Below are 18251 nucleotides of genomic sequence, written 5' to 3'. Positions count from 1 at the left end.
TTGATAGATTCTTGGAAACTGACTTTTTATTACTATGTGAATGAAACCAATCTTACCATTGGCTAATTGATATAAATAAGAGTTAATTTCCTATAATATATAGTTTTTTCTTTCACTTAAAATCAGTTTCCAAGAACCTATCAATGACGTTAAGTGAGCACTTACTGAACATGTATTTTAGTGATGTGTAATAGAAAGTAGCTACATAAAATACACTATATAAAATATACTATTCATATACAAAACTATACTTTGTGCTAAATATTACATGGGTTAAACACATAACAATGTTCTAGAAATGGACAGACCATATATATGATGTTGTTTTGTCGTAAGTAGGTAAATGTAAACCTACCTTTAAAGGCCAAAGGAGTTGAGAGGTTGAAGAAAGAGGCTGACAAATCAAGTTTCTTAGAAGGAAACATTTAAGAGGAACTTATGAATAGAGGCTATGTCTTAGATGGTTGAAGATGGTTCATCCCTGTACTGTTACCTCCCAAAACCTAGACACTTATCACAGGAAAGGGATGTGTAGGGCAATTGAAATCACTATATAAATTTGCCTAAGGGTGGGATTTATGCTAAGTACTTGTTCACAATAACTTCAACATTGTTTTGACTTAAGGGTAGAGCTTACAGAAACAGTCAGTTTCAATATATAACATAGGTACTTGAACCCTCCCTCAAAAAAAAATTGGAAGAAGTACCTGTGTCATAATTTTATTTTTTTCAGTAATTTAAAATCTTAAAATATTGTTATGTTCAATTAAGTAATCTTAAGTTTCTCACTAAAAATTAACATTGCTAAGCATTAAATAATAGTTTTAAGACAGTTTTTACCCCAGCACCAGTGATTGGATAGCAGAGCTCTAGGCTGCATCTCTTCAGGCCTGAGTGACAGAAGATGTGAACCAACTCGTAGCCAAATAAGGACAGAGCGAATAGTTCCAAGCTGCAGCCCTTTTCAGGCAGGACTCCCCCTTATACTGAAGCCTGGCCCTCACTGTGGGACATTTGCATTTAACCTTGTATATAAGGTTTTTTAATTTGTAAATTATATATATGTGGCCAAGCATGGTGGATCTCATCTATAATCCCAGCACTTTGGTAGGCTGAGGAGAGAGGAGCTCTTGAAACCAGGAGTTCAAGAGCAGCGTGGACAACATAGTTTGAGTGCCCTGTCCCCCACCTTTTCTACAATAAAATGAAAAAATTAGCCAGGTGTGGTCATGCATGTCTGTGGTCCCAGCTACTCGGCAGGCTGAGGTGGGAGGGTCACTTGATCCTGGGAGGTAGAGGCTGCAGTGAGCTGAGATCAGGCCACTGTACTGCAACCTGAGTGACAGAGCGAGATCCTCTCTTTCCCTCTTTCTCTCCCTTACTCTGTGTGTGTGTGTGGGGGGGGGGGGAGATGTGTATTATTCAAAATAAAAACAATATAATGGCAATTATTATTATTTTTGAGACAGAGTCTCACTCTTTCACACAGGCTGGAGTACAGTGTGCAATGTTGGCTCACTGCAACCTCCGCCCCCCAGATTCAAGTGATTCTTCTGCCTCAGCCTCCCGAGTAGCTGGGATAACAGGTGCCCACCACCTTGCCCGACTAATTTTTGTATTTTTGGTAGAAACATGGTTTTGCCACGTTGGCCAGGCTGGTTTTGAACTCCTGAGTTCAAGTGATTCTCCTGCCTGGGCCTCCCAAAGTGCTGGGATTACAGGCATGAGCCACAATGCCCTGCCAATGATAATTATTTTTAAATTTTAGATTTTACAATCTTTCTGACCCCTTGGCTCTTGAGGCAGCCTGAGCTTTGAAAATAGGCAATCCTCTATTGCAGCAATGTGCAATGGAAGTAAAACATGAGCCACGTGTCTCAATTAAAATTTTCTAGCAGCAACATAAAAAAGAAAAAAAGTGAAATTGATTTTAATAACTTAATATATCCAAAATATTTTAACATAGCAGAATTGAATTATTAAGTATATATGTATATATATGTGTGTATATATATATATATATATATATAAATCTTTAAAATTCTTTCTTGTATTTTCCCCTAGCATATCTCAGTTCACACTGCGAACAATACAGATGCACAGTAGCCCCCTGTGGCCAGTGCCTGCCACATTGCAAATGCATCTCTGAGAGCTCTGACTTTTCTGAATTTAGAAAGGTAAAGGGCCTGAATCCTCCTTTTCTGCCAGATGGGAGGAAATGCCCCTTCTCTGTCAATATCTCTCCTGTTTCAAGGATAAGAGAGGTCGTGCCTGAGAGGCAGCAGGGGCATACAATAAACAAGTGTTCACAAGTAGACTACTGCTGTCCACTGTTGCTTGGTGTGGAGTCATCACTCCTCCAGGGATCAGACAGCAGTCCAAAAAAGATGCGACCCCAGAAGGGGGAAACCTCATGGTTTTAGACCTGTCCATAGCTTTGACCTCCACAGTTTAGATGTCAAGAGAAGAGATTAAAAGCAAATGTTTTATCTTGCAATATGACGTTGGCAAATTAAAATAGAAAGAAATAAAAACATGTTACCATAAATATCAATTAAACACAAAAGAAGGCAATAAGAGGAGAAAATAGCTACAAGAAACAAATAGAACTATTAACAAAATGGAAATAGCTCATTCTTTTCAAGATTAAAATGAATATATACATGGAGTAAAATGTCCAATAAAAATACATAAATTGGCTAAAGAGATTTTAAAAACAGATTTATTTTCTGCTGTCTATAAGAAACTCACTTTAGATCTAAGCACACATATAGGCCAAAAGTGGCAGTATGAAAAATACCTTCTAGGAAAATTGCATCAAATGACAGCAAGAGAGGTCATAATTATGTAAAATACACATTAAGCCAAAACTGAAACAAGAGACAAAGAAAGATATGATATAATGATAAAAGTGTCGATTCACTGGGGAAGCTGTATTAATAATAAATACATGCACACTTCACATCAGGGTTCCCAAATGTGTAAAGCTAACCTTGACACAAATGAAGAAAGAAATAGCTATGTAAAAATGGTAAGAGACATAATTACCCCACTATCAGTAATGAATAATAAAACCAGACAGAATGTTAACATGAGAACAGAGGATTTGAATAACACTGCAAATGGTGTAAACCTAAAAGACATATAGAAAATACTAGTCACAGTGAGTAGAAGTGAAAAAAGGAAAAAACAAAACACTACACACAGCAACATCAGAATACACAATCTTTTTAAGAGGTCATGAAACATTCTCCTGTGTAGATGACCTACTAGGACACAAAACTAAGTTTTACTAAATTTAAAAATATTAAAATATGGGCCAGGCATGGTGGCTTGTGCCTATAATTCCAGCATTTTGGGAGGCTGAGGTGGGAGGATTGAGTGAGTTTAGGAGTTCAAGGCCAGTCTGGGCAACATAAGGAGACCCTGTCTCTACAAAATATAAAATAAAAAGTTTAGCTGGGCACATGTCTGTGCTTCCAGCTACTCAGGAGGTTGAGGTGGAAAGATTTCTTGAGCCTGGGAGATTTAGACTGTGGTTAGACATGATTGAGCCACTACTGTGCTTCAGCCTGAGCAACAGAGCAAAACCCTGTCTCAAAAAACAAAGGATTAAAATATTACAAACTATCATTTTTGATTAAAAGGGAATAAAATTAGAAATCAATAGCAGAAGAAATACTGGAAAATCTGAAAATATGTGGAAATTAAACAACATGCTCTTGAGCATGTTCAAGGGTTGGAAGACAATATTATGAAGATGTCCACACTACCCAAAGTGATCTACAGATTCAATGTGATCTCTATCAAATTTTAACTCTCACTTCATTTTGCAGAAATACAAAAAAAAATTCTAAAACTTATATGGAATCTACAGTGAGTATCAAGAGCCAAACAACCTTCAAAAAAGGAAATAATATTAGAGGCGTCACACTCCTTGACTTCATAATGTATTACAAAAGTACAGTAACCAAACCATTTGGTACTGGCATAAAGGCAGATGGATAGACCAATGGAACAGAGTAGAGCACAGAAATAAACTTTCATTTATATGACCAAATAAAGAGTTATTTGTATATCCATATTCATTGCAGCATTATTCACAACAGCTGATAGGTGGAAGCAGCCCAAATGTCCCTCTATGAATGAGTGGCTAAAGACAATTTGGAATATATAAATAATGGAATATTATTCAGTTTTTTAAAGGCAGGAGATGTGATTATTTTCACACTAAGGATAATCTTGAAGACATTATGTAAGTAAAATAAAGTAGTCACAAAAAGGACAAACACTGTGTTTTTCCAGTTAAATAAGGTATCTAAAGTGGTTAAACTCCTAGAAACAGAAAGTAGAATCGTATTAGAGCCTTGGGGGAGGACATAAGCGGGTAGTTGTTATTTCATGGGTATTGAGTTTTAGTTTTGCAACATAAAAGCATGACAGAGATATGTTGCATAACAAAGTGAATATATTTAATATTATGTAACTATGTACTTAAAATATCTAAGCTGGTTAATTTTATGTTTTTTTTGTTTTGTTGTTCTCTGGGGTGTTTGTTTGTTTGTTTTTTGCTTTTTATTTATTTATTTTTTTAGATAGAGTTTCACTCTTATTGCCCAGGTTGGAGTGCAATGGCCCCATCTCAGCTCACCACAACCTCCGCCTCCCAGGTTCAAGCGATTCTCCTGCCTCAGCCTCCAAGTAGCTGGAATTACAGGTATGTGCCATTATGCCTAGCTAATTTTGTATTTTTAGTAGAGATGGGATTTCTCCAGGCTGGTCTCGAACTCCTGACCTTAGGCAATCCACCCGCCTCAGTCTCCGAAGGTGCTGGGATTACAGGCATGAACCACCACGCCCAGCTAATTTTATGTGTTTTGACTACATTAAAAATGAAAATCTTTCTAAAGAGATATTTATAGCCCTTTTTAAAAATTACCTTCAAATCATAAAAATATCAGAAAAAACAATAAAGAGGCCAGGTGCAGTGGCTCATCCATGTAATTCAAACACATTGGGAGGCTGAGGAGAAAAAATAGCTTGAGGCCAAAAGTTGGAGACCAGCCTGGGCAACATAATAAGCTCTCATAAGTAGAAGGAAACTAGCAAATTACAAAATATATGGAACTTAAAACAGTACACCCTTGACTTCTTGCTGAAGGGTCAGAAAATTTGATATTGTTAAGATGTCAATACTACTGACAGTGAAGCACAAATTCAAAGTATCTTCTATCAAAATCCTAATGTCACATTTTTTGCAGAAATATTAAGTCTTAAAATTCATATGGAATCTCAAGGGACAATGAGTAGCCAAAATAGCTTTAGAGAAGAACAAAAAGAGGTATCACACTTCCTGATTTGAAAACAGATTACAAAGCTATATAAATACAAACAGAAAGACAAATAACTGATGGAACAGAATAGAGAACCCAGAAATAAACCTTCATGAATATCATCAAATAATCTTCCATCAAGTTGCCATGACCAAACAACAGGGAAAGAACAGACACTTTAACAAACAGTGTTATAAAACTGAATATCAAAACGGATGAAAATGAAATTGGACTTTTTCACTTGCACCATACACAAAAATATCTTAAATGAATTAAACACTTACATCTAATAAGATAGCTATAAAACTCTTAAAATATATGGTAAACAATCATATCATGGCATTTGTCTTTGTGAATTTTTTTGAATATGACATTAAAAGCAGAAGTAACAAGAAAAACAGAAAAATTAGACTACATCAAATGCAATAAGCTTTCTGCACATCAAGGAAAACATTTAGCGGAGTAAAAATGCCACCTAAGAAATGAGAAAAAATTGTAAATGATATATTTGATAAAAGTTAATGTCCAGAATGTATAAACAACTTATAAAACCCAACAATAAAAAGTGAATAACCATATGTAAAAATGGACAAAACTCTCAACAGATGTTTCCACAAAGCAGATATACAAATGACCAAGAGAAATTTGAAAATATGCTAAAAGTCATGAATTTTTAGATAAATAAAAAGCAAAACCCCAATGAGTTATTACCTCACACTCATTAAGGTGGCCACTATCAAGTAAGAAAAAATAACAGGTGTTTTCAAGGATGTAGAGAAATTTGAATACTTGTATACTGGTGGTGGAAAAAATAATAATGCAGCCATTATGGAAAACAGTACAGAGTTTCCTCAGAATATTAAAAATGGAATTATCATATGATCTGGCAATCCCATTTCTGGATATCTATCTAAATTGCAAAGCAGGACCTGAAAGAAACATTTGCACACCCATGTTTATAACAGAATTATTCTCAAAATCCAAAAGGTAGAAGCTACTTAAATGTACCTTGACAGATAAATAAGTAACGAAAATATGATATATGCATACAATGAAATATGATCTTAAAAGGAAATCTTATCACATGCTACAATAACAATAAATCTTTAGGACATGATGGTAAGTGAAATATGCCAGGAAACAAAGTGACAGTGAGTGCATGATTCCACCTATGAGATATCTTAAGTAGTCCAATCATGGAAACAGAAAGTAGGAAGTGTTTGTCAAGGGCTCAGGAGAGGGTAAAATGAGCAGTTGTTGTTTAACGGGTACTGAGTTTTAGTTTTGCAATGGAAAAGCTCTAGAAGCCTGTTGCATAACAATGTGGATATATGTAATACTATTAAAGTATGCAATTAAAAAGGTAAAGAATGGCAAATTTTGTTATGTGTTTATGTTACAATTAAAATATTGTAAAGTGATACATAAAGGAGATACAGTGTTATAAACTTTTCACAAAATTACCTTCAAATTACAAAAGTGATTCCCTCACACAAAGATAATATAGATTCCTCAATAAACACATGGGTAAGTTAAGACTATTTACATGACTACTCTCCTGAATAAGATAAAACAACTTTTGACACCAGCCAAGAAAAGAAATATGCAAGATAAGTTATGAACAAATGGAGTATATTTATAGAGGCAAAGAAACATACATGAATTTATTGGTGATAGACATGGCTGATTCATAGTTTAATTAAACCTCACTTCGACTTAACGTGTACACACACAGTTGCAGATATACATCCGAAATCACAATACTTAGATAAAACCAAATACAATACACAAATGTCAAGGAACGTACCCTAAAAAAGAAACACAGTAATATGAAATTGCAAAACAAGAATGAGAGAAACATTTACCAAAAAACTCCTGTATAAAACATAGATGTACTATTAAGAAAGAATCCTCCTAGATAACTACAATTTTCAGCTGTGACTGTGCACCTGTGGTGAGCAGGGATTTTTGGATCATGACTGCGTTAGGAAGACGCTCCAGGTGACAGGCAGTGCCACCTCCAGAGAAGCCACTGCTGCGATCCGGGGTGCACCGGGCAGCGCGGGTCGAGGCAGCTGAAGCGCTGGCTCGGGAGTCCCAAAGGGCGCCCCGGCCCAAGAGACACCGCTCATGCTCCCGAGCGCCCCGCAGGCCACCACCGCCTCCTCCGTGTCTGCAGCCCCCACTGGGCACCCGACCCCTTCCTGGACTGCGGAGGTCCTGTTCCTTCTGGAGCGACTGACAGCTTTTCTCCCGGCCTCCTCCCTCGCTCGTCCGGCAGATGCAGGACCGGAGATCTGAGCTGGTCCTGCGTCTCTGAGGAGCCAGGGGGCCAACTGTGAGAACGATGAGGCGAGCTGCTGGGGGAAGGGGCGACAGGAATGCCGGGCTCGTGGGGCCGCTGTCGGCGGCGTGGGCAGGGCTGGCTGCTTCCTGGGCCAGATGGTCAGAGGTATCAGAGGTGGCCACCGTCCCCACCCTTGGCCCCCTAAGCCGGCATTCATACATTCTGTGCTTAAGAGACGGAAGAAGCTCAGCGGGAGCTGCTGCTCCAGGAGGCGGAGTGGCCTGGCGGGGGCGCTCACAGCCGCCACCTGCTGCGAGGCGGGCTGGTCTGCTGCCTGGGCCCACGAACACCCGCCCTTGTGCAGGACACACCGCCGCCCTTGACCCGCTTTCTCCCTGCCCTGCTGTGCAAAAATGTTCAGGTGCCAGATCTCGGGCATTCTGGGCAAGTGTACTGTGGCGGGGAGGCAGCAGGGAGGAGGGGTTTGCCAGGAGCCCTGAACAGAGTTTCTTGGAATGGAGAGGAGAGAGAGGTGGCTGGCTGGTTCCAGTTGTAGGTAGGGGCACGACAAACACCCGGCAGCCCGGCAGCAGTCCCTGGCCTAGGGCGCTCCCCCCCAAATTTTCCAAGGCTTCTTTTGGCTGCCAGTGATCTCACGGTTCCACTCATGCCTGCCAGGGAGCCCCGAGGTGGGAATGCGACCCGAGGTGGACCCTGACGAGGCCTGGCGTCCTACCCGCCCACCCGCGATCCTGATCCGTCCGGCTGGCTTTCACGCTGGTTGTCTGGCGGCCACTTTTATATATAGCAAGCTTGACCAGCGGGGGCAACGTGGGATTGGGTGGCCGGAAGGTTAAAGGGGATATTAGGTTATGGTGGGGGGTGGGGGGGCGTCCTGAGGCTTATAGTAGTAGTAGTAATAATATTCTTCTTTTTATTATGTAATTTATAAATATAAATGGTCATAAATACACAAATAATATATACTTACGTAGATACTATAAATGTCATAGTATAAATATGCGTAATATATAGATTATATATTTTAGTAAATATGTATAAATATTAAATCAGTAATTATAATTATTTGGTCCTTGCTGGGGTTCATCATTATTGTAATTATTACCATTATTATAAATGGTAATTGTAGTAGTAGTAGTAATAGTAGCAGCTTTTTTTTTTTAATAACAACACTGAATAAACTGTCTCTATCAAATAAAGGTGTTCAAGTGACTGGAGATAATAAAGAAGGTTTCAGTCCGTGGGATTTAAAAAATCCACCCAAGAGCCTGGTGATGCTCTGACCCACAGACTGTGAAGCAACCAGCTGGAAACTGCATACAGCAGTTGACCTAATGGTCAAGACTGCACTGATGGCTTGCCTCCTTTTTGCCCTTGCTTCCAACTTAGGATGAACAGGGAGAACCAAATAGGCACCCTCTTACCAGTCAGGTAGGATCCCCTCTTCCAGTGATACAGGAGATGGAAATAAATTGTTTAGGCAGATAGGGCAAAAGAGTCCTTGGCAGAACTTCTAACAAAAAACATCCCAAGAAATCATTTCTTTCTAACAAAGAGCAGCCTGAAAGATTGAGCTGCAAACATAGATGAGGAAGCTGGAAGCTTGCCTGGGGGGAGGCCTGCAGCCACACTTATAATGTCCACCATGGGGGATTCATCTTCCCTAATTTTTTTGTTGTTGTTGTTAACACATGCACAGTAAGAAATAGGCAACATAGAGTAGCTACCCACGTGTGTAATAAAAGATTGGTGTGGGGGCGTCCAGAGATTTGTGCCCTATGCAGATGGCACACCTGGTCCTAACTTTTTTCACACCTGATGTAGATCAGACACTGCTCCCCACTAGCTCATCCATAAAAATCTTTGCTTTTCACTGTGCATCAGCAACCTATTTTTCCGGGACCCCTCTCTGTAGCAGAGAGCTATTCTCTTTCTTTCACCTATTAAATTTCCACTCTTAACCTCACCCTTTGTGTGTCCTCACCCTTGATCTCTGTGGCTGTGAGACAATGAACCTTGGGTGTCACCCCAGGCAAGGAGGCCACTTCACTAGCAGCCGCCCCTGTCTTCCTCAAGCAGCTGGCAACCCCATCAGGACTCCTCTTCCCCTTTTCCACCACACAGATTTCCCATTCCTCTCTCTGCCTTTGAGTCTCTGCCAAACACTATTGAGCTGCATGAAAGAACCTTAAATGCATATTACTAACTAAAAGAAACTGATCTGAAAAGGCTGCATACTGTAAGATTCCAACTCCATCACATTCTGGAAAAGGCACAACCATGGAGACAGTAAAAAGAGCAGTGGTTGGCAGTGGTTGGGGGAGAGAGGGATGAACAGGCAGAGCACAGGGGATTTGCAGGACTGTGAAACTACTCTGTATGATATGACAGTGGTGGATATGGTATTAGACATCTGTTCAAACCCACAGAATGTACTGAGGACTAAACTGACATTTTTTCTCTCTTGCCCAAATTCCTATCTAACGGGCCTGGGGAGTCATACCCTAGAAACTAACATCTCAACAGATGGGCTTTATTTAACCTTATATATAACACAGCTTACTTTCCCACCTGACTCTCGTATAACATATGACAGATAAAGAAGGAAATAAAAATATTTTACCCCAAAATAGGATTTTTTTTTGCACATTTTGAAATGGCCCTGCAAAGCTGTCTCTTGTGGGGAAAATTTGTATCCGTAAAGAATCTCTATTACCATAACTAGCTCTTTTCCCTTCCAGGCCCTCGCAATCCTGTAGAGATTAGCTGAAAGTCTAGCACCTTTTAAAAGTCTGAATAGGAAACATTGGCCACCTATTGTCTCCAAGGGCGACCCCCATGAGACTTCATCTACATGGTAAGAACCTTGGTCTCCACAACCCCTTATCTTGACCCAGATACTCCTTTGTATTGATTGCAGGTTTTTGGATAATAACTGTTTCAATCAATTGCCAATCAGAAAATCTTTGAATCCACCTATGACCTGGAAGCCTTCCTCCCACCGACCCCCTTCGAGCTGTCCCACCTTTCTGGACTGAAGCAATGTACATCTCACATGTACTGATTAATGTCTCATGTCTCCTTAAAATGTATAAAACCAAACTGTAAAACAACCGCTTTGGGCACATGTTCTCAGGGCTTCTTGAGACTGTACCTTGGGTCACTCACATTTGGCTCAGAATAAATCTCTTCAAATATTTTACAGAGTTTGGCTCTTTTCACTGACAATACAACACCAAGAGTGACCTAATGTGAACCACAGACTTTGGGTGATAATGATGTGTTGGTGTGGGTTTAACAGTAGTAACAAATGCACCCTGCTGATGTGGGACACGGACAGTATGGCAGGCTGTGCGTGTGTGTGTGTGTGCGCGCGTGCATGTGCGTGAGTGCGCATGAGGCCAGTGAGGGGTGCATATGAGAGCTCTCTGCATGCTCAGCTCAATTTTGCTGTGTAGGTGTAGAAAAAATCTTTCCTCCACCCATCTTAGGTTTATTGCCTTGGCCCCACAAATTTAGACCAATGAAAGCCAGGTTAACAAGACAAAACAACGCATTTATTAATTCATGCATCACAAATACCCATGGGAGAGTTCAGTGATAAGTAATAACTCAAAAAGGTGGTTAGAATTTGGGCTTATTAGCACCCTAATGAGAGAGCAATGTATTTGTAGAGAAGTGGAAAGACAAAGGAAGGGGACCTTGAGCTTCTTTGGATAACAAGTTGTGGGAAGGTAGATATAAGGGGGAAGCTGACAGATAAGGTTGATTTGGCATGCTTGTGGTGTTGATTTTTCTGGTGCCACCTCTGGGCTGGTAAGAGCCATCCTGCCCTTCTGGTAGATGGGGGCAGGGCAGAGAGTTTTTCCTATGTCTACTTGGTTTCAGTTGTCTTCAGCTCAAAATAATCTTTATGTCAGAGTGGCATGTTTTGGGATGGCATACTCCAAGCCCCTTCAGCTGTGAATTCAAAACAACTCTAAAAAGTCAATTAAAAATTGTATTCCTATAACATGGCCCTTGCTGGTGGGGCTCAGGACACACCACCCCAAAATATGACAGTACAAAACCAGATATGTGAACACAAAATATACTTCTTAGGCAAATTTTGATCTTGTTATTCTAAGAAATTGCAGACACAGGAGTAGCTCTGAAAAACTGCCCTTTTGTAAAAGAAATTTATAACTATAAAAGAAATCTACATTAGTGAAGTATCTGTATCAGGAAGAGGGCTGGTTCCAGACAACATCTATCACCCCAGAGACTTCTCTCTGCAGAACAAGACACCTTTTATTCACCAGACATTGCCTCCCCTCACCCTCCCAGAACTTGTGCCCATCCCCAACAAGCCCCAAGCCCCCATTCCTTTCTGTAACTCAGGGCACTATCTAACCTTCATTCATCTGGCCCTTCTCCTGGTCTATAGTTTGGGGGACTCCTGTGCATATAGATGTAATTAAAATGGTTTTTCTCCTTTAGCCTTTATTATGTCAATTTAATTCCTATCCGAGCCAAAGAACCTAGAAGGGGAAGGGAAAGCCATTTTTCCCTCCACTACCTGCTTTTCAAGATCCCAGTTTGTTGGAACCACTTCAGAGTTAACCCTCTGTAAATACTCGTCAGTACTCATCTTTTCAGTGTTTCCACCTGACATTCACTCTTTATTTCACTCTTACGTCTCCCAACAGGTTGCTCAAGAAACTGCTCTCCCTTGCTGTGGACACTGCTGACTTTTGTAAAATACATTTACAGGAGGCCATTGGTTTGGACTGAGCTTCTGCACTAGGTCCAACAGACTGAGATGGAGCAGGCACCCCTATTAGAGGCCTGCTAGGCCTCCTCCAAGCATAGAAACGAAGGAAAATCTTGATTTATTTCAAGGGAAATTCCAGGTACCTAGCTGGCCTTGAGAAGTAAATGAGCCACCTGATAAGCAAGAAGGGAATAATAGCTGCAAGTAATAGCCACTCAAGTAAGTCAGAGCCACAAGGTGTTTGGTCCCCTATTGAAACTAAAGATTACATCTTAGCATATGTCCATGAATGGTTTTTCAGAAACCTGGACCCACCTCAGATGGAAAACACTGACCATCATCACAGAGACCTCAGATGTCGGGGAGCTGAGGGCTGCACTCTGATGGCTGCTCTTTGTTCTAAATTTCCTTCTCAGGGGCTTGGAGAGAGTCATGCCCATAGGCCAGACCTTAACATTCCTTTCTGCTGACCCCAAATTTTAGACAAAGCCTGGCTTCCTTAACCAATTGCAATCAAAGAATCCTGAAGCCGCCTATGACCTGTAAGCCCCTTGCTTCAAGAGCTTCTGCCTTTTGGGGCCAAACCAATGTATACCCTCTGTATTGATTTATGGTTTCCCTGTAACTTCTGCTTTCCTGAAATGTTCCCCAGCCTTTAAAATCCCTTGCTTGTAAGCCATCCAGGAGATTGGGTCTGAAGCATAAGCTGCCCCAATCTCCTTGCTTGGTGTCCTGCAAGTTAACACCCTCCTTTCTCCTGCTGCAAACCTCGGTATGGGTGTTTGGTTTTACCACACGGGGCAAGCAGACCCAGATTCAGTTCAGTAACAAGACCAGACTGGAATGGAGTTCCTTGCGCTAAAGTTCCACTTTTCCAAACTAAAACTAAGTTGTTGATCTGACTTTCTGAGAAGTCAGGACACAGAGAGGTAACAGGCAAATCCCCAACAGGCCAGGTTTAGCCAGAGTGATAAGCAGTCCCTCCCCTCTGCTTAAAGGAAAATAACTTTGCAACCAATCTATGCTTTGTTCTTTGCTTCCACTTCAGCCTTTTCTATCCATAAAGCCCATCTCCCCCACTCTGCTCGGAGTAACGCTCAGTCTGTTTTATGGAATGAAGTGTTGCCTGATTCTAGAATAGCAAATAAAGCCAATTAGGATCTGTAAACTAAATCTGTTGTACTTTCGTCTTTTGATAGTTCCATGATGGAAAATCTAATGGCCACTTTCCATTTACCACGTCCAAGGAGCAGTCCAGGTAAGAGGTTCCTTTTGTTTCTGGGGTCCATCTTGCTCCTGGCTCCTGACGCTGATGCTTCTCCTTCTCATCCTGCCTTTCTGGATGCTCCTCCCCAAGGTTTGCCAGCGTGCTCACAACCCTTGCTTGGGATTTAAAATCTGAAGTGCGTCATAACTCACCCCTGGACTCTGTTATTCTTTTATTGGTATGCCAGAAAAAAAGAACCCCAAGCCCTCTGGGTGACCAAATTGATATTTAAGGCATTAATTACTAACTCTATTCTTAAAACCTCCAGATTTTATCTCCACTCAGAATTATATGTACAGCTGCCTAGTTGATTTCCAGACTGAAATGCCTCTTTGACATTACAGATTAAAACTGATCCCACTCTATTGTCCAGGTCATCTTCCTTGACTTGGCTGTGACCCAGACTTACTGTCTGAATAAAGGATGTGACAGCTCACCTAGGGACCCCATTCCAGACTCTAGGAGAGTTTCTTCAGTCTGTATCCCCCCATGTCATAAATAATCCATTACCAAGTGCTGTTCATTCTTCCAATACATCTCTCCAAAGGCTTCCCTTCATTTCTACAATGACCCCAACTGTTTCGCCACTCGCTCCTCAAAGAACCTCTGGATTTGTTTCTGGCTTTTGGCTACGAGGAATAAGCCTTCTGAGAACATTCAGCTCCAGGATTTTGTGTGAATGTAAGTGCTTTAGGGGTGGGGTGGGACCCTGCAGGCCATCCCTGGGTTGGATGATTCTCTAGAGGGACCCAGAGAACTCCACCAAGCTGACCTAAGCCCTTGAAAGTCAAACAGATTACCGCATGGCCCAATGCCTGCACTATAGCTCACTTGTTGGAATAAACTGCCCAAGAAAAATGGGGGTACATGGTTACATTATCAGAGGCATCCCAGGTGGATCCTGGAGACATGGACAGTACCTGTAGACACGAAGTTGACAGCTGAAAGAAGCCTGTCTGGTTCAACCCGTCTGGCATATTCCTTCCTTCTCCATCCTCACTTTCTACCCCTCACAGGGACAGAGAATTTACAGCTTACTGAGCCAGGCCACTGCACTTTTGGACAACTCTACTAAATGAATTTTCCTCATGCCATCGCATAACTGCTACCTGCCACCAGAGCCTTAGAAATACATGGTTTTCCATCAAGCACTCATGAAACATGTAACTGTGGGTGCTTCTAGGGGGGTTCATGATGGATCCTCCAAGATCAACTAAACATAAAACAAACTCCCAGGTAACGGAACCATTTCAGCTATTAAATAAAATCATCTGTATTAACCTAGTTTAATTATGAGGGACATCTGTCCCAACATAATATATATATATAATAAATATATACATATATAATAAATATATACAATAAATATATAATGAATAAATATATATAATAAATAAATAAATATATATTTTTTTCTTTGAGACAGGGTCTCACTCTGTCACCCAGGCTGGAGTGCAGTGGTGCCATCACAGCTCACTGCAGCCTCAACCTCCTGGGCTCAAGCAATCCTCCCACCTCAGCTTCCTGAGTAGCTGGGACTATAGATGAATGCCATTATGCCCGGCTAATTTTTTAAAAACTTTTTGTATAGGCAGGGTTTTGCCATGTTTCCCAGGCTGGTCTCCAACACTAGGGCTCAAGCAATTTGCCTGCCTTGGCCTCCCAAAGTATTGAAATTACAGCATGAGCCACTGTGCCTCCAACATAATCATAATTTTTTTTTAAAGAATAGTTGGTATTTGGGGGCCGGGTATGGTGGCTCACACCTGTAATCCCAGCATTTGGGAGGCAGAGGCAGGTGGATCACCTCAGGTCAGGGTAGTTCCAGACCAGCCTGGCCAACATGGTGAAACCCATCTCTACTAAAAGTACAAAAATTAGCCAGGCGTGGTGCACACCTGTAGTCCCAGCTACTCGGAAGGCTGAGGGGAGCGGATTGCTTGAACCCGGGAGTCAGAAGTTGCAGTGAGTGGAGATCGTGCCACTGCACTCCAGCCTGGGTGACAGAGCAAGACTCCATAAAAAAAAATAGTTGGTATTTGAGCCTTTCTTTCTGAAAATGATGATAGTGGCACCATTCATCTGTTGAGGTTTTATATGAAAACAAAACCTTATACCATTGTGTGGAGAAAGGTGCTGACCGTCCTCTTTGTGGTGGGGTGAATATGGCTTCAGCACACCCAGCAGCTGTTTTGGGTTGTCAAGAAGAGAGGCCCAGAGTAGTCCAATTGTAATAGGGTCTCTCAGAAACCCAGCCCAGCTACTCCCCTCCCTCAGGTGAGTTTGTACCTTGCACTCACAGCGTGGTCCATGCACCAGCAGCACTGGGGTCACCTGAAGCTTGTGTGAAATGCGGCATCCCAGGCCTGCTGCACCACATGCATCAAAAGCACACATGTTCTTCCTATTGCTGAGAGGGAGGAGGGACGGCAGCACAGGAGCAAAGCCATCACTGTGATTGCCGTCAGGGACAGTGCCAGAGCACCCAGCCCTGAGCCCCACACCACCACCGTTTGTCCTTAATTACAGAATTCACTTGAAATTAAAAATGCCCACTCCCTAAATACCCACCCTCTCCTCTGGCTTTCTTTTTAGCTGAGGCAGCTGCTCTCGCCTCTTCTTTCACTCCCTCCTGGCAGCACAGCAATCCCTGCAAGTTACTTGGACCCTCAGGACTCCTCGTTCAAGTGCAATGGAGAGCCATGCAGATGGCAGGGAAAACCAAAGAAAGCTCAGGTGGTCCATCATGGCTGTCATCGGTGGAAGAATATCTCTATTTAACACTGAACCTTAGTAATGACATGCTCTCCCCTTGTCCTGGATCTTCATTTTAAAATAGAGCATCCAGGTGGGAGGGGAACCACAGGGGCACTTCGATCTTGAACCTGCTCTGGGCAGTGGTTCTAGCCTTTGGGATTTTGTGCTCATTTACTTTTTTTTGAGATGGAATCTTGCTCTGTCGCCCAGGCTGGAGTGCAGTGGTGTAATCTCGGCTCACTGCAACCTCCATCTCCTGGGTTCAAGCAATTCTCCTGCCTCAGCCTCCTGAGTAGCTGGGATTACAGGTGCACACCACCATGCCCAGCTAATTTTTGTATTTTTAGTAGAGATGAGGTTTCGCCATGTTGGCCAGGCTGGTCTCAAACTCTTGACCTCAAGTGATCCACCTGTCTCGGCCTCCCGAAGTGTTGGGATTACAGGCATGAGCCACCATGCCTGGCTTGTCCTCATTTACTTAAAGAGCCGTTACTCACCCCCAATTCCCCATAGATAATGGCCAACTTCTTTGAAATCCAGAGACATTTTCGAATGCTCAACCCTTTTTTCACCAATTCTATGTTTCTAAAATACGTGTCACTCAGGATGGATATGCTTTTAGAGAAACACTGTGACAAAGACCCGTTGCTCCAGAGGAAGGACCTGCAGTGGCCCCAGGCTGTGGCTCCAGCATCACTTGAGACAGTGTGAACATTTGGACACAATTAAAAAGAGGACACTTAATCAAAGAGCACACTTACAAAGGAAAGGGGCAGGAAAGCCGGGAGGCAGGAGGTGCGGGACCCCACGTGAGACAGGCAGCTGTGTGTTGTTGGTACCGCCTTCCGGCCATGGCTTTCCTACACCAGCAGAGAGAAAGCCCGTTTCTGCTCTCTGCTGTAAGACTCTCTGGATGGAAGGTCCAGTTCCACACGAAGGAAATCCTGGTAGCTGAGGCGTGGCTGTGCACAGCCTGGATGGCTCAGCCTGTGGCCCGCAGGCACCCAGGGCCCCTGGTGGGGGTCTCATCCGCTTGGGATGGCCTCAGCTCCCAGGCTGCAGCCACCACTGCCGTCTCAAAGGTGAGAAGGAACTGTTTGTGTGGGCCTCTCATCCCGCACAGCGAGGGAGGGCGGAGCTGGGTGGTGTAGGGAATTAGGAAAGGCAAACCTGGGACGTGCTGTGCCCTGCAGTGCAGTTTCCAGAGGGGAGCCCTGCAGTGCAGTTTCCAGAGGGGAGCAGCCCGGGGTGGCAGACGTTTGCATTTGGATGTTAGAAATGCTCTTCCTGGCCGGGCACGGTGGCTCACGCCTGTAATCCCAGCACTTTGGGAGGCCGAGGCAGGCAGATCATGAGGTCAGAAGATCGAGACCATCCTGGCTAACATGGTGAAACCCCCATCTCTACTAAAAATACAAAAAATTAGCCAGGTGTGGTGGCGGGCGCCTGTAGTCCCAGCTACTCGGGAGGTTGAGGCAGGAGAATGGTGTGAACCCGGGAGGCGGAGCTTGCAGTGAGCTGAGATCGTGCCACTGCACTCCAGCCTGGGTGACAGAGTGAGACTCCGTCTCAAAAAAAAAAAAAAAAGAGAAATGCTCTTCCTGACTTTTCAGAGCTGACTGAAGCCCCTGGTTCTTGGCCTGTCTTTTCCTTGCCTTGGGGTCCACATTAACCAACTATATTCAATCAGCAAGCTTAACATTGAGAATCAAGAGAAGCCCAGGATCTGGGGAGCCCGGGACCCCCTTCATCATCCGCTGTGCATGGGATGGGGCTTCTCATGTTCTCCTGCCGCAAAGGAGCTGGCACACTGAGCGATGCTTCCATTTGTCC

At 42.7% G+C, this 18251-nt stretch overlaps 1 long non-coding RNA gene across 1 annotated transcript; it reads left to right on the top strand.

Moving 5' to 3' along the window:
- The first annotated feature begins 12389 nt into the window (after window positions 1-12389).
- Window positions 12390-14339, top strand: LOC129527825 (uncharacterized). Its single transcript, XR_008672921.2, has 3 exons — window positions 12390-12613; window positions 13594-13652; window positions 14209-14339. It is a non-coding gene; the product is annotated as an uncharacterized lncRNA (long non-coding RNA).
- The last annotated feature ends 3912 nt before the right edge of the window (window positions 14340-18251 follow it).

Source organism: Gorilla gorilla, chromosome 18, assembly GCF_029281585.2.
Source record: "Gorilla gorilla gorilla isolate KB3781 chromosome 18, NHGRI_mGorGor1-v2.1_pri, whole genome shotgun sequence".
Taxonomy (NCBI): domain Eukaryota; kingdom Metazoa; phylum Chordata; class Mammalia; order Primates; family Hominidae; genus Gorilla; species Gorilla gorilla.
This window is presented reverse-complemented; position numbering and strand designations above follow the sequence as displayed.